This window comes from Thermobia domestica, chromosome 3, assembly GCF_964235325.1.
Source record: "Thermobia domestica chromosome 3, izTheDome1.hap1.1, whole genome shotgun sequence".
In the NCBI taxonomy this organism is placed as follows: Eukaryota; Metazoa; Arthropoda; class Insecta; order Zygentoma; family Lepismatidae; genus Thermobia; species Thermobia domestica.
In genome coordinates this window covers 95130699-95136698 of record NC_137456.1, presented here as the reverse complement: position 1 = coordinate 95136698, position 6000 = coordinate 95130699, and the positions used below count along the sequence as shown (strand labels likewise).

At 34.8% G+C, this 6000-nt stretch overlaps 1 protein-coding gene across 3 annotated transcripts in view; it reads right to left on the bottom strand.

Moving 5' to 3' along the window:
- Positions 1-5368: 5368 nt before the first annotated feature.
- Positions 5369-6000, bottom strand: part of LOC145681468 (mitochondrial adenyl nucleotide antiporter SLC25A25-like) — a 168467-nt gene continuing 167835 nt past the window's right edge. Inside the window, exon 7 of one of the 3 annotated variants that reach the window (XM_081753110.1) lies at positions 5369-5881. The gene's annotated coding sequence lies outside the window, so the exon portion shown is untranslated. The remainder of the gene's footprint in view (positions 5882-6000) is intronic. The other 2 variants (XM_081753111.1, XM_081753109.1) reach the window with 2 other exon arrangements.

The following is a 6000-nucleotide window of genomic DNA, read 5'->3' as shown; positions in this document are numbered from 1 at the left end:
ATATTTGAAAGGATTTTATAGGATGTTGACAGAAGAGAAATGCCTCGATAATTATTACAGTCAGTTTTGTCGCCTTTCTTGTGAATTGGAACAATGATTGATTTTTTCCACTCTTGTGGCAATTCTTCCTTGTTCCAGATAAGGAGAATGAGTTTGCGTATCTTGTTCCACAATTTTTCGCCTCCAGCTAAAATTAACTAAGCCGGAATGTCATCTACACCCGGAGATTTGTGTTTCTTTAATTTCTTTATAGCGGTTTCTACTTCTATTCGGTTGGGTTCTGGAATATACGGTTCTGCGGTGTGTATCTCCTTTTCTCCACGCACACTAGTTTTTGGTTGCGTGTTAAGCAAATCGTCAAAGAAATCTTTCCATCTATTTAAGATGCTATCCGTGTCAGTGAGAACTGTACGGTCAGATTTCTTTCATATATAAGCCAGGTGCGTCATTTCAGACTTCGCTTGGGGGGGGGGGGGGGCAAGAGCACCACCGACATAAAACTTTCACGTTTTGTACTAGTATATTAGTAGACAATCAATTAAAATATATGCATTCCTCAAACTCTTGGGGGGGCAATTGCCCCCTCCTGCCCCCCGTAAATGACGCCCCTGATATAAGCACGCGGTTGATAGCCTTTCTTAAATTCGTTGATTCCCTTATACATGTCCGGGATGTTTTTATTTTTACTATTATCATCAAGTTCCTTAATTTAGGTTTCAGAAAATCGCGTTTCTTTATTCTAAAAGTTTTGGAAGTTTCCCGCCTGATATCTGCGAAATTTTGTGTAGTTATTTCATTCGGATTTTGTAGCCAGCGTAATTTTGCCTGTTTTCTCTTCTCTGCTAGTTTTATGCATTCCTGGTCGAACCATTGTTTGTTCCTACGTATTTCCGCGTGTCCCAATTTTTCTTTTGCTGAAATTTTAATGCTATCTCTAATTTCAATCCAGGTATCCTCAACACTAGTGCATTCCGAATCTTCTAAAGCCGAGAATCTATTCGAAACTTCAATCTGGTATTTCTCTCTTACCTGGCTCTCTTCTAATTTCTTTAAATTGAATCTCTCCGTTTTCGGACAATGAATATTACCTTTATTCAATGATAACCTCTCTCGTATTATCGCTGCTACCAGGTAGTGGTCAGTGTCACAATCAGCCCCTCTAAACGACCGGACATCAATTATGTTAGGTTACCTTAGAGCAGCGTTTCCCAACCGGTGTGCCGCGGCACACTGGTGTGCCGCGAATGGACCGCTGGTGTGCCGCGAGGAGATCGAAACAATTATTAATTCTATACTAGGAAAAATTTATATTTTTGTATTTCACATTATTATGAATTTCTACCATGGAAAAAAATTACGGTAATTGTAATGTATTATTCTACATCTATTACTGTATAGCAGGCAGTATTTCGGCTAGTACACATTTCTACGGTTAGCTGCTATGTTACGCTTCAATTGAGAGTCATACAGTCATACTAACACCGAGAAATGGAAGCACTTGTACGGTACGCGTCAAGTGAACGTTCGTAGAACACTCATTCGCATGTGAATGACAGTACAACACTGTTCAATAGGTGTGTTTTGACTTGGACGCATCGCAACCTGTGTGATTGCAATAATATGCACCGGTTTTGGTTAAAACAGCAAAGTTAAAAGTACGAGACATTTGTTTGTTTGTTCGTTATTTAGTGTTCTTCGTTCTTAGTGAAAGGTTGGATAATAGGGTGTATCGAAAAAAAACTTTTTTTCGAAATCCGGTTACGGCTAGTGCGGATTTTTGGCCAAATGGCATCAATAAAACGTATAAAAAATCTCAACTCGATCAGACAACTCCTTCTGCTGCCGAGTAGAGCCCAAATATTAGAAAAATCAACAAAAGATTCACTTTTCAACTGATTTTCCAAAAAAATATTTTTAAAATATTTCCTATATTTTTCGGTCTTTTAAATTATTGAAATAACATTGGAAAGGAGAAATAAATACATAAAACAAATTTATTACGGTTATTTCTGTACACCACAAGCATAAAAACCTAGTTAATTATTTGTAAAAATGCACTGATTTTCTGGCGTATCGTACAATAAAACTTTAATATAAAATTATTGAAGTCTCTTGAATAACGAAGAAAACACTTTAGTGCTAAATTCTAAGAGCAGTAATAGTATAAATAATTTGCTCCCAATGTCGTATGCATCTGCTTATCACACTAGATCATCTGCCGCCCACGTCTCCCCGAACGCCTCTTCTCTTGTACTTGCCCAGCTGAAAGGATCGGTTTTATCAGTCGCCAGTAGTCAACCAGCTGTGTCGAACGTGATTGTCGCTGCTTGAGTTATTTATTAGTGCTGTAGGAAATTTTAACTAAATAATTTGTTTTCGTGTGAAGTGCAGTATGTAGAAGTGAGAATAGTGTTTCAGTTGTGTTAAGTACTTTTTATTAGGAAGAGAGTGACAGATACGCTGACGTTATGGCATGGACAAGTTTGTTACGGTCTGACGTTAGGAATAGCATTATTGGGACACCCAAGGAATTGGGTAGAACACAGCTACCAACCGTTGAAATGTATTGAGACAATACCTATGGGAGCGAGAAGAAAAAATGAGAATTTCGGGATCCCGGAAAGAGCCTTCAACAAAGAATTTATCTTCTATCGTCGCCAGGAAGATTGTAGAAAATTGAGATTACGCCTCAATCTTGTGGTTCTTTGATCTAGAAGAAAAAGCACCTCTAGCACTGGCACTTTTCTTCCTTTTTCGCGGTTGCAGGCAAGAGGATCGGAACACTTACAAAAGGCTATATCAAATGAAATATTTTTGGCAGACTGTTGAAAATCAGCAATTCGTTTCGCAGAAGTTTGGAAACCGGACTTTGCTGAGTTTTGCAAGTCACGGACAATATTATGGTACTTCAATATCATTGCAACAATCCTTCTGACACTGAAAATTGCTTCGCCGCTGATTGAGGCGAATCTCAATTTTCTACAATCTTCCTGGCGACGATAGAAGATAAATCCTTTGTTGAAGGCTCTTTCCGGGATCCCGAAATTCTCATTTTTTCTTCTCGCTCCCATAGGTATTGTCTCAATACATTTCAACGGTTGGTAGCTGTGTTCTACCCAATTCCTTGGGTGTCCCAATAATGCTATTCCTAACGTCAGACCGTAACAAACTTGTCCATGCCATAACGTCAGAGTATCTATCACTCTTTTCCTAATAAAAAGTACTTAACACAACTGAAACACTATTCTCACTTCTACATACTGCACTTCACACGAAAACAAATTATTTAGTTAAAATTTCCTACAGCACTAATAAATAACTCAAGCAGCGACAATCACGTTCGACACAGCTGGTTGACTACTGGCGACTGATAAAACCGATCCTTTCAGCTGGGCAAGTACAAGAGAAGAGGCGTTCGGGGAGACGTGGGCGGCAGATGATCTAGTGTGATAAGCAGATGCATACGGCATTGGGAGCAAATTATTTACACTATTACTGCTCTTAGAATTTAGCACTAAAGTGTTTTCTTCGTTATTCAAGAGACTTCAATAATTTTATATTAAAGTTTTATTGTACGATACGCCAGAAAATCAGTGCATTTTTACAAATAATTAACTAGGTTTTTATGCTTGTGGTGTACAGAAATAACCGTAATAAATTTGTTTTATGTATTTATTTCTCCTTTCCAATGTTATTTCAATAATTTAAAAGACCGAAAAATATAGGAAATATTTTAAAAATATTTTTTTGGAAAATCAGTTGAAAAGTGAATCTTTTGTTGATTTTTCTAATATTTGGGCTCTACTCGGCAGCAGAAGGAGTTGTCTGATCGAGTTGAGATTTTTTATACGTTTTATTGATGCCATTTGGCCAAAAATCCGCACTAGCCGTAACCGGATTTCGAAAAAAAGTTTTTTTTCGATACACCCTATTGGATAAGTCTTCGAATAAGAGGGCGTATTTTTTAAAATCTGAGTCCTATATTTCATTGCAATTGGTCTCTATTTGGAAATTAGAATAAAAAATAAGCATAATGAAATAGCATAGGGGAAAACAAGTGATCGAGCTTTCATCTCTGTGAGAAGGAGATCAATAATCACAGAAAAAAATTACCATGGTATTTTATATTTGCAAATAATAATAATAATAATAATAATAATAATAATAATAATAATAATAATAATAATAATAATAATAATAATAATAATAATAATAATAATAATATCTATGAGTGTGCCGCGAGAATTCAAGTTACACCCGTAGTGTGCCGCAAGTTGAAAAAGGTTGGGAAACGCTGCCTTAGAGTATGGAAAAAACATTTATAAGAAAAATAAACCTTTTTTTGTTATATTTGGTGCTATTGTGTAAAATGCAGTATCATTGTCTGAGGCACTGGAGGAAGTAAGTCTTTTAAACCTATTTTAAAGGGGTGTGAAACACTCCTCAGAAAGGCACGCGTCGCTTCTTAGAGATAGCTGTTATGTAGGGTTTCCATTTTTCAAAAACGAAAATCCGAGACGCTACTAAATTACGACAATCTTTAAGATGCTTAAAATTAAAAGAAGTGTTATAAACTGTACTAATTTACATTCTTCCATTAGATAGAGTTACGTAATCACATGTTTTAGTCATTTTAGTAGACTTTCTCCTCCCTAGTTAAGCAAACTTAAGCAGATGATTTACCCATAAGCAGAAAAAAAATATGTACCTAATACTGTGAAAAGAAACTATAATATTCCCTTCCTTTCTTCTGCGATGAAGTCCGGGATATTAAAGTTTCCCGAGAAATATTTTGGGGATAGCGATCTCGAATTCGTGACGGTCGTGGATTTTCCAGGACGAACGGCAACCCTACTATTATGACTTCTTTCCTACTTGCTCTGAAACACGTTTCAAGCAGATTCTGTCGGTTACTGAAGTACAACTTTGTTTCACCAATTTTCATATATACTGTTACCTACACATTTATTACCATATTATTGCTATTATTTGAATATTAGAACTTCCATGTAACTTTATCTATTACGACTCTGGAACTTATTAGATAAATAACTACCACCTGACCAGAGTTTAACACCCTTACTTCTAGTATTAAAACTAAAATAAAATGTTAAAGTTCAACAACTTATATATATATATATATATATATATATATATATATATATATATATATATATATATATAGGCCAAAAGTGAAAGGCCTAATGCTCCTTATTTACTTTCAAAGATGGTTTTATTAACACTTAGATTAATTATCATCTTGAGTGGGACACTTCCTCCATGTTGAAAATAAATTATTTCCGTTCAACCAGTAAAGGAACCAGTGATGAATGCAAACAAATTATGTTTATCTCATATAAATATATTACACTTTGTTTAAAGATTAAAGCAATACTTATTAATTAGTCAACCGAATATATACTTAACCACACATCTTTTTTTGTAGTAACATTGTTTTAATCTTTCAATATTTACATCAATTCGTAGGTAGAAATTCGTGATGTAGCAACAATTGCTTTAAATATGTTTACATGTCAATGAGCTACATCTACTTATTATTATATTACCAGGTATATATAATTGATATAGCCTCAAAAATTCTTAATATATATACATATCATATACATTCAAAAAGTAGTAATTGTATTTAAGTTTTGATTTTGTTCATCCCATACATAAAAAACTAACCAATTTTATTTATTTGAGAACGAAGTCCTTCATACAATGAAATATCTAAAGTGTTTCGTTGTAAATAGTAGTTGAGTAACTATTGCTCATGCTGCAACATTTAGCTGACCCTCTTCTGCTCACAGTACCTCCGAAGAATGTTCATAGAACTTTGTGATGCTCATATATTAACTTCGAAAATAATACACCTTTTCTGTAATGAAGAAAATGTGTGTTGATGCATTTAAAAATAAGTCAGTTAATTGAGATAAAGTTTTTGATAAACTTATCATAAAACTTACAAGTTTTCACTTTAGTTAAAGAGTATCGTGT